This window comes from Phacochoerus africanus, chromosome 1, assembly GCF_016906955.1.
Source record: "Phacochoerus africanus isolate WHEZ1 chromosome 1, ROS_Pafr_v1, whole genome shotgun sequence".
NCBI classification, from domain to species: Eukaryota; Metazoa; Chordata; class Mammalia; order Artiodactyla; family Suidae; genus Phacochoerus; species Phacochoerus africanus.
In genome coordinates this window covers 63653535-63671532 of record NC_062544.1, presented here as the reverse complement: position 1 = coordinate 63671532, position 17998 = coordinate 63653535, and the positions used below count along the sequence as shown (strand labels likewise).

Below are 17998 nucleotides of genomic sequence, written 5' to 3'. Positions count from 1 at the left end.
TGTGGCATATCCCTTTCTTAGAGTTTTGTGAATGTTACTAAAGATTTTGTCAAGACATAATACTTAATGGATTTCTTTTCTATCTTCTCTGCTGGGCACCAAGCTAGTCAAGAGCTGGTACTATGTCTCATTCATCTCCATATCATCAATGCTTAACATAGTGGTACCAATGGAGTTCAGCAGTTTCAAGTATCAGATAAAACCTAGTCTTCTTAAATTTTATTTGGCTGAATTACTCATCAATAATCAAAAAACACTTAGGTTGAGAGAAGAATAATTACTCCTTCCAAAAGATTTTTTCCAGTCTAATTCAATTTCATATCAAATTGTTTTTCTTCTCTAAGATACACTGAAGTTATTGAGATATACTGACTCCTATTTAACTTATATAGTATTTCTGAATGAATTAAATCAGGAGTCATAGAGAGTCTTTCTGTAAAAAGCTCAATAGTAAATATCAGAGAGTTTGTGGGCCATGTGATCTGTCACAACCACTCAACTCTGCTGCTGCAGTGAAAAATCAGCCACAGACAATGTGTAAATGGATGAGTGCAACTGTTCAACCACACTTAGAAAAAATGGGCAGTGGAACAGAAATAGCTCATGAACCAGAGTTTGCTGAGCCCTGGATTAAATCAATGAATTATTTATACTAAAAGCTGAGAATTCACTGAATGGAGAGTTAGGTTAATTTACTTATTGAGTTCTCATTAAGGTATATAAATGCTTGGTCATCATTTGTTATAATACCTTGTAAAATAAGGAGTTTGGATTAAATCAGTTTCCTCAAAAGGCTATTTCAAGATACACTGATAACTGCTATTTGAATAAGAATTATGTGATTAATATGTCTGGAATAAAGGCATTTAAATAGTTTACTGTGTGTTGCAATACTTATTAATACGCTAATTTGTCTTATAATTGTCTAACTGGAGATATGGTAGTGAAGGTCTCCTAAACCTATCTGACAAGAAAACAAATTTTCCAATAACAATTTCATTGGACATTTATCCCAGGGAGTATAGCTGGAGAACACTGGAAAATATGAACATTTCTATCCCTTTTAGTTGTGACTTTCCACTTCTAAAATTCAAACTTTTTTTCAGATAATAATAATAATACCTTAGTTGTTAGAAATAATGATGGTCACTGTCTCAACAGGGAAGATGGGAATTTTTAACATTTCTGGAATATTTCCACAGGGAGCTTCTTACAATCAATACAGGTAGTCTCATTTTCTTTCCTCAGAATCTCGCCTGATTTCAAACTTTTCAGCAGGGTGGTAAGGGATGTCCTGACTAATCATTATAATTTATTGTAATCCTTTCTCTTTGTTATCTCTTTTGGGAAAAAAATAATTATCTTCAAATATTCATTTTTCTTCTTCTTTTTTTTTTAAGTCTTTGAACTTCCAAATTTTAGTTGAGTATATGAGTCCCTAGCTGGAGATTGTATTCATAGCCTCCATGGCAGCCAGCAGGAAACATGCTTAAGTTCTGAAAAATATGATACAAGCTTCTTTCATTTCACCCTCATTGGATGGAAACTGCTTGTCCTCCATTCCCTCTTCTCCCTTTGGTGGGCTGAGAAGTGGGCCTGGTTGTGGTGAACTATCTCTGGTCATGTTACCAGGCGACACAATGCAGGGGCTAGAACAACGAAATATAAGAAGCCTGGATGCCTACCTGACCTGGATGCCTACCTGACCATCACTTTGCCACTCCAAGCACATCTCACTTAATACAAAAGAGAAATAAACTTCTACCATATTTATACCACTGACATTTTTTGGATGTAGTTTAAAAAAAAAAAAAAAACAAACAAATTTGGGAGTTCCCTTCATGGCTCAGTGGTTAATGAACCTAACTAGGATCTATGAGGATGTGGGTTTGATACCTGGCCTCACTCAGTGCGTTAAAGACATAGCACTGCTGTGAGCTATGGTGTAGGTTTCAGATAAAGCTCAGATCTAGCATTGCTGTGCCTGTGGTGTAGGCTGGTAGCTACAGCTCCAATTCAACCCCTACCCTGGGAACTTCTATATGCTGTGAGTGTGGCCCTAAAAAGCAATAGAAAAGGTAATAATATACTTTATTGTTAAAATGTCAGAATTTTGGGTTATTTTTGTTTCTGCACTCTTGTCTACTAGTCAGATCTACCAGTAAAACTGGTATATAATGTTAACCCATAGTTTTTCCTGTAGACTAGTAACACCCTGGTATTATAATTGGACCACATCAAATACAACCAACCTAGAGGAGAGTTTGAATTACCTACATAGAAACATCAATTCATAGATTCGGTTCTAGAGGTAGGAACATACATTCTTTCCACTCTGTGTTTAGTCTGATGGTGTTATTATCTGCATGTAATTTGGTAGAAACCACTTCTCTTTATCAACCACTTTGAATCATTTACTTACGGGAGTGACAAATGAGGGATTTATTTGAATAAACGTGTGTGAAAATATTTCTGTGTATGTGCATTTGACCAACAGCAATTTTCTGAATTACCTTCTATTTTCAATTATCCATGCTTCCACAGTCTTCCATCAGCATGGATAATCAAGTAGGTTCAGTTAACAAACACGAATGTCTGGAAGGCATTAATAATGCTTGCAAAATGCATTACTAAGTATTATTTTTATGTTGAATGGAATAAAACAGAAAGATCAGTTTACATGTTAAAGAAACATGGAGCAATTTGATTACGGTTCCCTGTATATATAACTTTTTATATGAACAATAACAAATAAAATCTTAGGTGAAACATGATTATAATTTTTTACTAAATCGAATAGTCTATCTGAAGGCTGTTACTTTAATTAATAAAATTCAAAAGCTGTATTTTATTTTAATGAAGATTCATTCATATAATTACTTATCTGCATAAACTTGAAATTCAACACAGGAAACAGGAAATTCAAATGCTATGACAAATAAGAAAAAATACTTAAAATTAAACCTCTGATTCTAGCTTGATTTTATCCCTTTGCATCTATTTTTTTTATAAACTAATGTATTATTCACATTTTGGAAATTTTATGGCTTTTTATTTTTAAAATAATCTAAATGCCACATTAACAATTTTTAAAAAACAGCTCAATTATAGATGCATAAGTTCATTTGGCGATATATACATTATGGGTTGGGAAATGTCATCACATCCTTCATCTTCACATTTTTTATGGCTTCCTGTGGTGAACACCTGTGGCTTGCTGGCAATGAGTTTGCTTCTCAAGACTATTAAGCACTCTATATTTTTAGAGTGGATCAACTCAGAGTTATTTAACACAGGTGTTTCTATAATTATTAAACATTGGGAAATCTATAGTGCTCAAAATCTTTCAGGCTCCCACTTCTACCTGGGAGATAAAATCATCTGTCCCTTACGCAATGCAGCTTTATTGAAGTATTAAGAGAAGGTTAAACTTAAGTTTGCTTAATTGACTTTTAATAAACTAGGCAGATACTTCCTTTTAAGCATCTGACATTTAGCAATATATAGAATAGTTTTACAAGTTTATTATTTTCATAAGGCAAACTAATGTATCGTAAAGATCTTAAGGAAATATATATTATACTTAAAGACTATACCAACTGTATACTTACATTTGTAGAATTTTTGGAGTCCATTATTTTATACACTGTTATACATACTTAGCCTTTGAGTGCATTTATAGATCTGGCATCCCCACTGAATTTTTATATTCCAAAATATAAGAGATACTTTAACATTACATGTTATAGAAAATATAGTATACACGTGTGTGGGTTTAATTTAAGGCAGTGCATGAACAGAGACCAGTTATCTTTAAGCAAATAAAATTATCAGTCATAGCCAATCCCCCTTATCTAATTTTAGATATTTCAAAATTTTTCTTTAAAGCCATGTAAACTCCACTATGCTCTACACTGATTTTTAGATTTTTATCAACAGAAACCCTTGACTGACACCACCAAAGATAAGTATCTTTCCCAAAGAAACACAAATTTATAGGGAACTCACTTGATTTAATAGTATCCTAATCTCATGTTCACTTTCATAACCAGTACTCCCTTATCCCATTTACTCTGAAATGGAGGTGAAGGGGCTTGTTCAAACTACCTGTCAACACGAATAACAAGGGAGAGAAATGGCCTTAGCGACCTCAGTGTATGCATGAATTTGCTCTGCATTGGAGCTGCTGCTGGGGCTTTGGACTCTGTTTCACTCAGTTGTGTATCCCCCTTGCCTAGGCAAGTCATGTGACACACAGTAAGCACCTAATAAATATTTCCAAGTACATGTCTGGGTAAATGGTAACTGGAGACAGAGTCCTCAAGCCTCTTGAGACTTTCAGAGGCTCCTGTTTTACAAAGGTTTCCAGAACATCATGATGATTCCTGCTGCTACTGTCGCTGCTGACAACTCTATCCCCACTAATGGATGAGAACATTATTCAGAGAAAAAAAAAAAAAAAAAACCAGCAGCAATGTGCAGCGTGGATATAGGGCAATATGTACTATGCAAATGGATAGAAAGCACAATAATTTCTTAAACACTTGATGGACAAATAACATAAAACAGGGGAGTTAACAACCATAAAAAATAATACCCTAGATCTCACATCCTCCCCCACAAAAAATGAAGTTTGATGAATAGTTAGTGTTTTTATAATTCTAACAATGTAACAGCAGGTTTTAATTTTTCCTGCATTCACAGGCATATGTGAGCCTACAAAGACAATACCATTATTTTGACACTGTTTATTTTCCTGTTTGTTTTTATTTTTTCTTTTTTTTAGGGTCATACCTGTGGCATACAGAAGTTCCTAGGCTAGGGGTCAAATCAGAGCTGCAGCTGAGGGCTGTGCCACAGCCACAGCAACACATCTGTGACCTACACCACAGCTCGCAGCAACACTGGATCCTTAACCCACTGAGTAAGGCCAGGGATCGAACCCACATTCTCACAGACATGGTTTCATGTTCTTAACCTGCTGAGCCATGAAGGGAACTCCTGGTATGTATTCTACCAGGACTTTGGAGAGATTTAACTTTACAAATAAGGCTTAGCTTAAATTTTCCAGATAAACTGTGTTGTGTGAATGAACTCAAAGAAATAAAAAGGCAGATTCTCTCCTCACCTTCACTATGGAACAGGAAAAGCCCCAGAGCCCAAAGGGAAGAAGCAAGATTTCTTCTCCTCACAGTATGTATTTCATTCACTTGCTAGAAATGTCCTCAGCTCCAGCATCTTGTATATGTCTTTGCCTATCAAAATGGACTTCAGTAAAGAAGTATCTATCAGCTCTTTATACTTTCAAGTGACTGAAGGCAGTAAATATGCCTACCAAGGAACTGTATGCTGACTCATCTTTTAAAAATGCAGTAAACTGTCTTCTATTCATGGAGTTTCAGTTGAGGAACACTGGAGGAGGGGCAGTTAGTAAAATGTTTCCAGGGAAACCTTTTCAGCAGGAAGTGGCAAAACATTGCCCTGTGAAACAGTTTTAAGTATTACGGCACCAGAATGCTAATGTCTCTTGATAAGAAATGTGAAGGCCAGGTATATTCATGTTTCCTTTTCCATCATCCTCTGGCCATTCTACTCCAGTAACTGTAACTTCCATTCATTTCAGACTATTACAGTTTCTCAAATATCACGGCAGACTTCCAATTTTTTTTTCCTGTTTTCTCTGCTTATAACACGTCTCCTGGAGGAGTCTAAGGAGCTACTGTGCATCTTCAAAATTCAATTTAAATGTTTCTTTCCCTTACTTCATCCCTTCATGAATTCCTACTTCCTATCAAACGCTTTCCTAATTAATGTCATTCTTTTAGCACCTGCAGTTTAATTCTCATCAGTGTTTTTGTAACTCTTCATTTGCTTCCCAACACATTGGAAACAACTTAAAGCCAGGAGCCTTCTCTTGTTTCCCTTTGTTTCTCAAGGACCATAAAAACAGTATTACTAAAATTTTTGAAGATATGATCAATGTTTTGCAATGTTCTTCTCTTTGGGGGGGTTTTCTTTACAGTTTCTAAACTTTAATGAAGTACCCTGAATAATTTTAGCTTTTTTCTATATCTTTCACTTTTAATAAAAAAAATTAATACTTATTTGTTAATGTCTGGATTTAGAATAAGATTTTATATTATCTATCAAGAAATGCTTGTAATTTCTTACTTTATTCTACTATCTCTGGCAACTTTAATGTGTTCTACCAGAGACGTCTATTAAAATTGAAGTTTAACATGGAAGCAATTATTTAGATTATTACATATCCTAATTTGGGCAAATTTGTTTAAATGGCTTGAGTGAAAGCAGAGGTTTTCTGTTTTCTAAATAATCCCCACACTTTCTTAACTTGCTCTGCTTGTAATTGTAATTTTTTTCTTATCTCCTCATGCTAGGATTTTGTAAAATTAATGTTAACAGTGGTGGACATTGTTTTTTTGTCTTTAAAGATTAGGACATTCTTAAAAGGAAATGAACTGGGGCCATGTATGAAAGTTTACTTAAGAATCTATGTGCTGTCAATGAATCCCTGTTGTGAAAATAAAAGCTGTTTATTATGCAGAAAGAAATTAAAGTTCAGTTGTGAAAATTTCCACCTCAAAAGAGAGAAACTTAAGTATCACAGTTCATTATACAATAGGAAAAATATCTTTTCAGTATTATGCAATAAATACATACATATCCTTACCCATTCTGTGTCAAAACTTTGTTCCCCTTCTTAAAGCATAAAATAAATATCTAATATACCTAATCTTCTAAATTATAGCAATAATGCCAAACCTTCTTCTATGAGTTCCTGTTCACCAAACATATTTTAGGTATTTTAAGAGTATGGGTTATCTTGTTCTCATAGTAAACATTTATGAAAATTGAGATTAAACAAAAGAAAAATAACTTACTTGAGGTAACACATCTATTTGGTGGTAGAGCTAACATTTAAACCTAGATAGCCAACCCCCAAAGATGCAATTGTTTGATCCTAGAGCCACATTGTTACTAATCGTCATACTATACGTTGACATTTAGGCATTAACATCAAATCAAAAACTTCCATATATAGCAGTAATTATAAATTCGACGGTGAATTTAGCAGATTATTCATAAGTAACATTTGACTGATAAAAATCCTAAATCAGTATGTGTCCTTCTTGCCTGAGTTAACTGCTGAAACAATTAATGCAGCTTTTCCTTTCCCTTCTTATAGATACTATTGAGTGATTTATTGCTAAGCACAGGTTTTTGGTGTGAAAAATTTTCTAATATATTTGATGAATTGGACCTAGGAAAAAACATCTCCCTTAAACAACCAATTTCTGGATCAACTGAGTATGATATAAGGTTCAGAGAGAAGTACTGTCTCCATTGGGACTACATATCTCTTTGATTGGAGTAGTCTTCCTGGCTTTCCTGGTCAGTTTATTCTCAGGATGAATTATGGGGTGGAAAAGCTTATATCAGGAGAAATAAGCAGTCAGGGAGAGGATAAACTGAACCTCATTTTAAAGACAAGATGATCCTCATTATTCTGGTTCATTGCTGCATTATGTATTTTCTCGCAATAAGAAAGGAGATTGTATTGCCCCCCCCTCGCCCAAATATAGTGTTAATTATAATGCGAGGTCATTCAGAGGTAGAACACAATTTTAGATTATTTATGAGTGTTGAGAAGCTTCTGCCTACTTTCTTACAGTAATTAATAATACAGACACTATTAGAACCCAAGAATATCAACCCCAAATCTGCAATTTGGGACTATTTTCTCAACTGTCTACAACCTTGAACTTTGCAAAACTGAAGTTCCTATAATAATAGTTAAACTTGATAATTAGGTCATTACAAACAGAACAGTTGATAAGTGTTTTGAATTTAAATAAGTCAATATTTTCCCTAAAATATCTTATTCTGAAACATTGAGGGTAAAATAAAAACAAAAAAACTAACAAAAAGTATATAAATAAAGTTATTCCATTAGATTGTGATTTTGAATTTTCATGACCTACATATAATAAACAGGATGATTCCTTTAAAATATAAATCTAATCATGTCACTTTTCTTCGAAAGACTACAATAGTTTCCCATTACACTTAGAATAGAATAAAACTAAGACCTTTATCAAGATGTACGGGAGAATTTTAGAAATTATGCAAGTTGCTTTGTTTATCCCTCTGACTGTGACACAACTGCATTTTGTAAGGCCAGAGAATAGGACATTCTTAAATTAAAAGATAATACCACACACAAAAAAGAACTGCTGTGCATGTTTCAGTATTCTTTATTGTCTGGCTTAGACTGAAACATCACTTTAAATGTAAATTACTTTCCCATTTCAAAAGACAAAAATTATGCAAATCAGGTGAAGTTAGGACTGCGTTTTCATCAAAATTTTGCTTATGAGTGTTGAGAAGCTTCTGCCTACTTTCTTACAGTAGTATTGTTCACTTTTTGAGCAACCATATATAACCAAGTGGCTGTCGAGTTGTCAATTCAGACTCCAGGTACAGCTACAAGCATCACAGTAATTCTACATTTGAGGGCAAGCATCTAGCAGCTTTGTTGTGTAATAAAGTGTAGTTGTGCCTTTGTATTGAAATGCATACTTTTGTAAGTTATTTTATTTTTACCTTTCCTTCAGAGGACTGTTAAGACATTATATCGCCTTTAACAATATTGTGCACACATGGGTTAAAAAATGTATGGCTTTCATTTAAAGATGGCAAAATTTAAAATGTAGAGAAGATGAAGAATAAGAAAATTTCCTCTGCCCTCCAAGTTTCTTGGTTAGGGCCCTGTGAATTAGACTGATGAAAGAAAGGTTAACGAGAAATAAACAAGTGGAGTTTATTATCATATGCAGTGTGCACACATGCAGGCAAAAGTGGGTGATGATAACTCAAAGGAATGGTTAGACATTTAGCTTATCTAGAATGTTAGCAAAGAACAATAAGTGTGTAGAGAAGTGACAAGACAAAGGAAAATGTTTTAGGCTTCCAAAGTGGCATATTTTAAGGCAAATATATGGGGGAAACTAATGGAGCAATGTTTGTACTGGCGTGTTTGATGGCAACTTTCCCTCGCATCCTGGCTTTACAACTTCCCAGTAGAGGGGATTTCAGGCATATCTCAAAAGTTTTGTCAGATAAAGAAAGCTCTGGGAATGCTTCTTTCCCATGTGTTGAACTCCAAATGCCTTCAGTTCAAATTTAGGAGGCAAATTTTGGGGTGTCATATTTTGATCTCCTATAATACATTTATATATGTATTCACATACAGATTTGTTAAAAGTGAAGGTGCTCAATTCAATACAATCTGGAAGCTTGTCCTACACCTTCTACACCTGACCGACACTAATATTTAAACTCCTACCATTCTTATTCATTACTCAGCTCCAGCCGTATTATTCTCCTTATATTGTTTGAACACTCTCTTAAACCTGCTCCTACCTCAAGGCTTTGCAGCTGCTGTTCCCTCTACCTGGATGCTGGGCCCTCAAACATTTACATAACTACCCGCTTTTGTTTAAAAGTCATCTCATCTGAAAGGACCACTCTTTCAATTCTAATGAAATATAGAAACTCTCTGTCACAACCTCATGTCCTCTCTGCTTCCTATATCCCACCCATAGCACTTTCCACTCTAGAGCACAACATATAATGGTATGAGCTTTGTCTATTTCTTCTCAACTATCTTAAAAAGCTGTAGATTTAATTTATTTTTTAACTCTTCCCTTTTCTAGAGGCACAATGCAATGGAAATATGAAAGAGAACAGTGACAAAGGGTTTGGGATTAACATTTCCAAAATGTTTTACTGTTCAGGGCAAAATAGATTTACACCTAGTGTAAAGGACAGCCAAATATCTCCTATAAATGGGACTCAAAATATCATCTGAGTGAATGCAAAATCAGCAAAGTATTTAAGCACAAATTACAAGAGCAGGGAAGTACCTTAAGTAAAGATGCTGATAGAGACCTTTTAATGGTTCTATAGAAAAACAAGGTGACATTGGTTTTATTGAAAGGAAATATATTACCGTCTAGTATTTTTAAAATGCATACAAGTTACAGAATTTAGAAGCAAGAGTCTACTTCATCTCTTTGTACTGAATGACTGTTGAGAAATAAGTACTTTCTTGAAATGATATTGAAAAGCACTGTATTAGCTTTTGTAAAGAGTATGTGAGAAAAATAAGAGGGAGAAGGATAGAATTCTTGATCCAAGGTGAAGAACTACGGAAGTGAATATCAAAGATAGCATATACTCAAAACTTAGAAATCAATGGATTATTTTAATATGTGTAAGCCATACATGTTAACAGAAATACTCTATTCTAAGTTATTTTTCATTTTGCTTTTTTCTCAGTTAACACTGGCTGAAGGAGAATTTGTATTTTACATACAGGAAACTCATAGTATATACTTAGCCCAGTTTGGTGGCCAGTTCTTTGCCCTTTGCTTTTTCCAGCTTGGTAATGTGAGCCACCAATTTTGGACCCAGAACATACCTCTCCCAGTGATGGGGACCTCATCATATCTGTCCTTATAATTGGTCCTGATAGCTTCCACCAGCTTAACCAGAGCCCCTTGGTATTCTGAATAAACTTGCATGAAGGTGACAGTGGTGCAGTTCTTGCTGTGGACTAGATGGCCCAGCCTGGCCTTTCCTTCAAAATTACAGTAGGAAACCCTCACTTTAAGACACAGGACAGGGAGAAAGATAACCAGCCCAATGGGATCCACATGATGTGCAGTTACTACCAGGTGAGCCATCTTTGTTCTTCACCAAGGTGGGGACAACATTAACCCCAGATTGAAGGATAGGTGGCCTCTTATTTGGGACATTCCCTTTGCCGGCAGCTTTTTTTCTCAGGCGGAGTCAACAATCTATTCCTTTGTCTGTGATCTGTACTTGTGAGCCAGTGTAAGCAGTTGTGTCGCTCTTTGGTGGTCCCAGGCCTGGTTAACTGGGTGAACTGGTTAACTACAAGATGCACTTTCGACTGCTTATAGAAGACAGACCTTTTCCACAGCAGCTCAATGCAGCTGGGCAATTAGACAAAGCAGGTGAGGTGCGTTTTAGGCTGAGCATCCTATCCAATGACAAAATGCTCAAACAGGGGATTTACCACCTTCTTGGCCTGCTGTTTCTTCCATGAAAGCAGGGGCCAGGGCTACCTTCACAATAATGCTATCAAGTAAATGCCATTATTTTCCACTGTTAACAAAAGGAAAATAACATATAATTATGTGAGTTAAATATAATGAGATCAGGATTATATTTGTGGACACATCTTGACAGTCACCAGAGACTAACGTTTTAACCGTGAAATATAAAAAATCGTGTACAGTAAATTTTTAAAAACAGATTTTTTTTTTAACCCATGGTCCACGAAAAGGAATACAAATACTTACTCCATGTTCTTTTTGAGGCACTGTGCCTGATATTCATAACACAGGCCTATATCATGAAGGAATAATCTCTAGTTATTCATGGAAATCTCAGAACTTTGGAAAACACAAAGCAATGATACAGTTTAAAAAACAAAACAAGGGGGTAAAAGGAGGGAAAAAAGAGGGAGGGCAGAGGGCAAATCACTTAAATGCTCTACAGCTTCTAGTCTGGAAAACCCTTGCTCATTCTTTTTTGACCAAACTGAAATCTCTCCTCCTCAAACATTTTCTATCACCAATGCATTGTTTCTCATTCCCTTGTACTTCACAATATTTTCTTCAAAACACTAGAGTAGTACACAAATTCTTGCACACCGATAGTTATATGACAAGTTGTGTTATTTACATTTAGTACATATCAAACATTATAAAATGTAGAATGAGACTTTATAACCTGGCAGACTCAAGGATTTATGATTAATTTAAATGAGTTTCTATTTATTTGCTTGATGAGAGATTTTAGAATGTCACTTAACAACATGGCAATATGATTGAAAAATATTTACAGAATGCAAGATTAGTTTATGATTATGACAATGAGATAAACATGATATACATAAATCCAAGAATCAAAAGCATATGATATGCAGTTTTTGGTACATGCTGCAGGTATGTGTTCATAAAATAATTATATCACAGCAAAATAGGAAATACAAATACTGGTTTTAATCTATTTTGCAATCTATCATTTTTTTAGCCGTAAGTAAAACTCATAGCATGGGAAAAAAATTGTAAGTATCTTGTCATATTTATGTAAAATGTTCAAACAAGATGTAATAGCTGCTATTAAAGTGTGAAAAAGCTGCTTGAGCAATAGAAATCTTAAATATGTTACTTTGCAAATAGCAACACTAACACGGCAGAGCTCATTTAACAACTGGTACCCATTTATAAAAGAAGTCATTCAGTTCCTGATAGCTGCTGGTGACACATATAATATTGATATATCTTCAAAATATTTTCATTTCTTCCACAAGACCTATTGTAAAGAACTTTTCTATATCTCTTGCAGGGAAGATGCTAAAATTAGTGGATGTGCAATGAAATCAGAAACGCAGATGAAAATCCAGATGATTTTGTTTTCTTGAAAAACAATTAAATGGCATCATTCCCAAATTTACACACCTACAGCTAAGTACTCAGATGAATTTATAAAGCAGCAAGTGGAGCAAATATAAAACAAATTTGAAACAAAATTCAACTGAAAGCAACAGCCTTAAATCTGTTTGGAAACTTATTCAGAAGGCTTCTTCTGCAAGCAGTGTATATACAGCTTCAACTTGTCAAATTGCTTAAAAGAAATTGCATCATCTCACCATTGACTATATCTCCAAATCTACAAGTGAAAGACAAGATAAGACTTAAACTTAGACACTCCCCATTAAGGAAGAAGGAAAAAAAATGTTTCTCCCCTTAACTTGGCTGAAAATGAGCATCAATATAATATTTCAAAATTGCATTATAGTCTCTATAACAGGAATCTGGCAGGTCACAGTGAGAAAACTGCTGTTTTCTGTTGTAACAAAAGAGACTCAAAGATTTTGAAACCAAACCTATGGTTACCAAAGAGGAAACATTAGGAGGAGGGATGGATTGGGAGATCGGATTTGGCATATACACACTACTATATGCAAAACTGATTGGTAATATGGACCTATTACATAGGCTCTGAGAAATCTATTCAATAATCTGTGATGGCCATGTATGGAGAAAGAATCTGAAAAAGAATGGACATATATGTATATGTGAGTCTGTTCACTGTGCTCTGTACACCTAAAACTCACATAACATTGTAAGTCACCTATATTGCAATGTTTATTTTTTTTAAGTTTAAAAGCTAAGTTGTAATAAGTTTGATAAAATTTCACATTTATTCATAGAAAAAATATTTGTGATAGAGACGTTTGTACTCACTCTCAGCTTTGATCAAGACAACAGGATTTGGATAAAAAAAATCCAAAAAGAAATGGAAGGAATAGAAAGAAAATCAAGAACAACCTTGTCAAAGAACACAGCCCCTTATTTTGACAGTGTAGAGATCTCCATTAGCTTTTCAAGAAAAGGTTTACATTTTCTTATGTAACCTGGAGGTTGAACAACTCCTTTTAATGTATCTGAACAGCGAATGTATTTTATCACCCATTTCCTCTTTAAAATATACTTAGCATGGTATCTGTCAGAGCTTTCCTGCGTGTGCACTCTTAGATAAAATTTGTTCTAGGGATACTTTAAATTGTTATTCACAGGTGCAACTCAGTAATTAGAATGTTTAGTCCAAGATATTCATCATCACTGGTAATTTTGATTTAACAACACACTTTTACAACTTTATAGAAATATCAGCCTGCTTCGGGCTGGACATCTTCGATATTAAAAATGGGTATATTTGGCTTTTCTATTTATTTATCTAAACTTCTCCCATAAATAACTCTTTCCCCGTCCTCTTTTTTTAGATGTTGTTTTAAAGGTAAGGGCACTTCTTATCTTAACCACCATTCAGCTCTACGGGCCTGACCTATTTTACAAGAGTTTCTGTTCTGAGTTCTTCTGAGATTCCCTGCAGGCCACCTCCCCCATGCCTTTCTCCTGACTTCTATTTCAGGTAGGTCCTTCCCCACTCTTTCCGTCTGAACCATGAGCTCTGAACATGCACCTCTGAACTCTTGCTGCTTTGTTCCCTCCATGACTCCAGGTGGCGCTCTTGGATAGAAATCAGGACAGCTTGCTCTCTGCACAGTCACCTCAGCTAGGAGAGAGCACTACAGGCATCCATCCATTGTTCGGACTTATCCAGGGAGTGTATGTAGGTCGACCCCAAAATAGAATCACTAAGTCCTTTTTCTTTTACAAGAGCTCCAAGGTGAGAGTCAGATCGTAGTCCATCCTGCCTCTCAAATGAAGGCATACCATATTAAGCTCTCCAAAGATCCCTGTGAGAATCTGCACTGACATGAATGTTTAAGTAGACGGAATGAGAAGGGGAGAGATGAGAATCATATCCTACTTGGATGAAGGGAGGCAAAAAACATCACATCACATTTTTATTCAAAAATATTTTCCTCCCAACATCTTCTCTCCTTTTTTTTTTTCTCAAGGCTTAGTATACTTGAGGTGAGAGGATTCAAAATGCTAATAAGATCAACTTATTTTAATTATTTTAAATTTTCTTTGTAGATTCTTCAAATGGTTATTCATCTTTGGAATGTCATATCTACTGCACGTTAGAGTCAAACTTAAGCTGTTATACTTTAAAAACCCTTATTATATAATAGTGAAGTGACATTGGCTTCAGAAGGCATCTTGGTTACTTAATTATATCCAGATGCACTTATAAGAAATATTTGAGAAAGAAAACACCAGGAGATTAAAGGAAGTGTGAAAGAATCAGGCCATAGACCAGAAGAGACAATCAGCTTCTGACATTTAGTATCCCAGATTACATCTTCTGTTGAGCAAGTTTGAAAATATTATATGAACTTCTCATTAGGAAGTTATTATAACTAGTTCAGTAAAATACGACTACTATTTGATATTCTTACACAGCATTCCAGCTCACTGCATTTAGCTTGTTACATACAATATATTCATGTTTATTTTTATGAATTGATGAATAAATGAATGAACAAATAAGTAAACAAATCCTTCAGGAATCTATTTTAAATCTTCTCAGATATATTTTAAGTGACATTATATAATATTCAACACAGCAGCATAAACCTTCTTGCCTACTACCCCATATTATCGGCTTAATTTCCTTTTTGTATGTTATAATTGGTATTTGATATATACATATTACTGTATTAATTATGAATCCTTCATATTTTCAAATAAGAATTCAAGACAACAGAAATACGTCACTCTTGAAAATTACCTGAGCTTTTCCAGACTTAATCTGGTAATCTCAACCATGTTCACCTAGCATATCTTTAATTTTAAAAACAGTTTCTTTCTGTGATAACAAATTAAGTAATCATAAAGTTAATTAAATATGAAACTAGTAAGAAGCAACCATATCATTGATACAAGTATAAAACCAAAGAATTATTAATTAAATTTAAATCACATTAAAATAGAGGAATTAGAAAATAAATTAATGTAATGTGGCAGATACTGTTTTGCTGAAACTACAGTGTTGCAACACTAGTATGGGATTTTTTGAGTTCCATATACTTTCTCTGGTTTCAGCTATGTGACAATTCCATTTGGGAGTCACTTTTAGTTTGATTATTCAAATGACACTAAAATTTGAGTGTGCCATGAGGTCCCATGGCCTTGGCTTAGCAAGAATATTTTGTTTATTTTTTCCATGACCTCCATTCTTTTCTCATTAACCTGAAACTATTAAAGAGTTGACTGAACAGATCATAAGGTAAATCCACTTACTGAATTCATTGTGTCGTAATTAACTGTAGTTGTAGCTCTAAGGTAACCACTGGAATAATGCAGAATATACTCTGATGTTTAAGCTAAAATTGAAATAAATGAAAACACTTACAAATTTCTCGCAGTGACCACCAAGAAGGAGGAGAGTGAAAAGGAAAATTTTTCAAGACCTTTGGGAATATATGACTCCTTGGGAGATACTGATTTAGACCCTGTATTCCTATGTACTCTAAAGTGCAAAGTTTAAAGTATAAAATTAGCTTATAAAACAGTATATGATTTTATATTAGCCTGTACAATCAATATATTCCTTTTAAAAAGTTTTATTTATTATTTTTCAATATTTGTTATATACACAAACTGTCTGTGGCATGCACATATAAGTTATGAAGCATAAATGAGTACCTGAGAACCTACTGACAATTTAAGAGCTGCAACCTCAGAGTTTCCATCGTGGCTCAGTGCAAATGAATCTCACTAGCATCTATGAGGACGCAGGTTTGATCCCTGGCCTTGCTCATCAGGTTAAGGATCTGGCGTTGCCATGAGCTATTGTGTAGGTCATAGATGCAGCTCCAACTGGACCCCTAGCCTGGGAACCTCTGTACGTCACAGGTGAAGCTGTAAGAGGACAAAAAAAAAAAAATCACTAACCATAACTATAAGGGACTCTGTAACTCTCTCCATCTAACACCTTCCCCATTCAGGACCCTGAATCCCTGACGGCCCCCTTCCCAGTTTGGAGATAATAACATCCTGAACTTTAAACATATTGTCCTTGGCATTTTTACTGATATTTTATGAGATTATTATTATTTTTTTCTTTTTTGGCCTCCCATCAGCTTCTGGAGTTCCCAGGCCAGGGATCAAGCTGAGCCACACACAGTTGCAATCTATACCACAGATGAAGCAATGCCGATCTTTTAACCCACTGTGCCGCGTTGGTATCAAACCTGCACTCTGGTGCCGCAGAGATGCCGCTGATGCTGTTGTGCGACAGATGTTTACATTTAGATGATGTTGTTTCATTTTACTTATTTTTCATTGTTTAAAATAGTATTATAATATATTTAGTGTTTGTGGGTTTTTTCCCCCACTTATTTACTTGTTGTTGGCTCACTTTCATTTTTCTACATTTTTCTGCTCATATAGTTTAATCAATTTATGCTTATTGCTCGAAATGTCAACATGGAACTTCAGGAGTTCCTGTCGTGGCTCAGGGGAAATGAATCTGACTAGTCGATCCCTGGCCTTGCTCAGTGGGTTAATGATTAGGAATTACTGGGAGCTGTGGTGCAGGCCTGCAGCTACAGCTCTGAGGCCTAGCCTGGGAACCTCCATATGCCATGGATGTGGCCCTACAAAGACACATTTTTTTTACAGTTTGGAGATATCTTAGAAATCTATACATAGAACTTCCATATGACCCCGCAATCCCACTCTTGGGCATCTATCCGGACAAAACTCTACTTAAAAGAGACACATGCACCCGCATGTTCACTGCAGCACTATTCACAATAGCCAGGACATGGAAACAACCCAAATGTCCATCCACAGATGATTGGATTTGGAAGAAGTGGTATATATACACAATGGAATACTACTCAGCCATAAAAAGGAATGACATAATGCCATTTGCAGCAACATGGATGGAGCTAGAGAATCTCATACTGAGTGAAATAAGCCAGAAAGACAAAGACAAATACCATATGATATCACTTATAACTGGAATCTAACATCCAGCACAAATGAACATCTCCTCAGAAAAGAAAATCATGGACTTGGAGAAGAGACTTGTGGCTGCCTGATGGGAGGGGGAGGGGGTGGGAGGGATCGGGAGCTTGGGCTTATCAGACACAACTTAGAATAGATATACAAGGAGATCCTGCTGAGTAGCATTGAGAACTTTGTCTAGATACTCATGTTGCAACAGAAGAAAGGGTGGGGGAAAAAAAGTAATTGTAATGTATCCATGTAAGGATAACTTGATCCCCTTGCTGTACAGTGGGAAAATTAAAATAATAATAATAATAATAATAAAATAAAATAAAAAATTTAAAAAATAAAAATTCATTTAAAAAAAACATTGAAAGTCTATGAGAGTCTAAATCTATCGTGGCTTCTCTTCCCTCACAGGTTCTCATTCATGGTGACTGTGTGTATAT

General features: G+C 35.1%; 1 pseudogene; it reads right to left on the bottom strand.

Annotated features, from left to right (window-relative positions):
- Positions 1–10419: 10419 nt before the first annotated feature.
- The window catches only part of LOC125138193 (60S ribosomal protein L7a-like), a 90755-nt pseudogene continuing 83176 nt past the window's right edge, over positions 10420–17998 (bottom strand).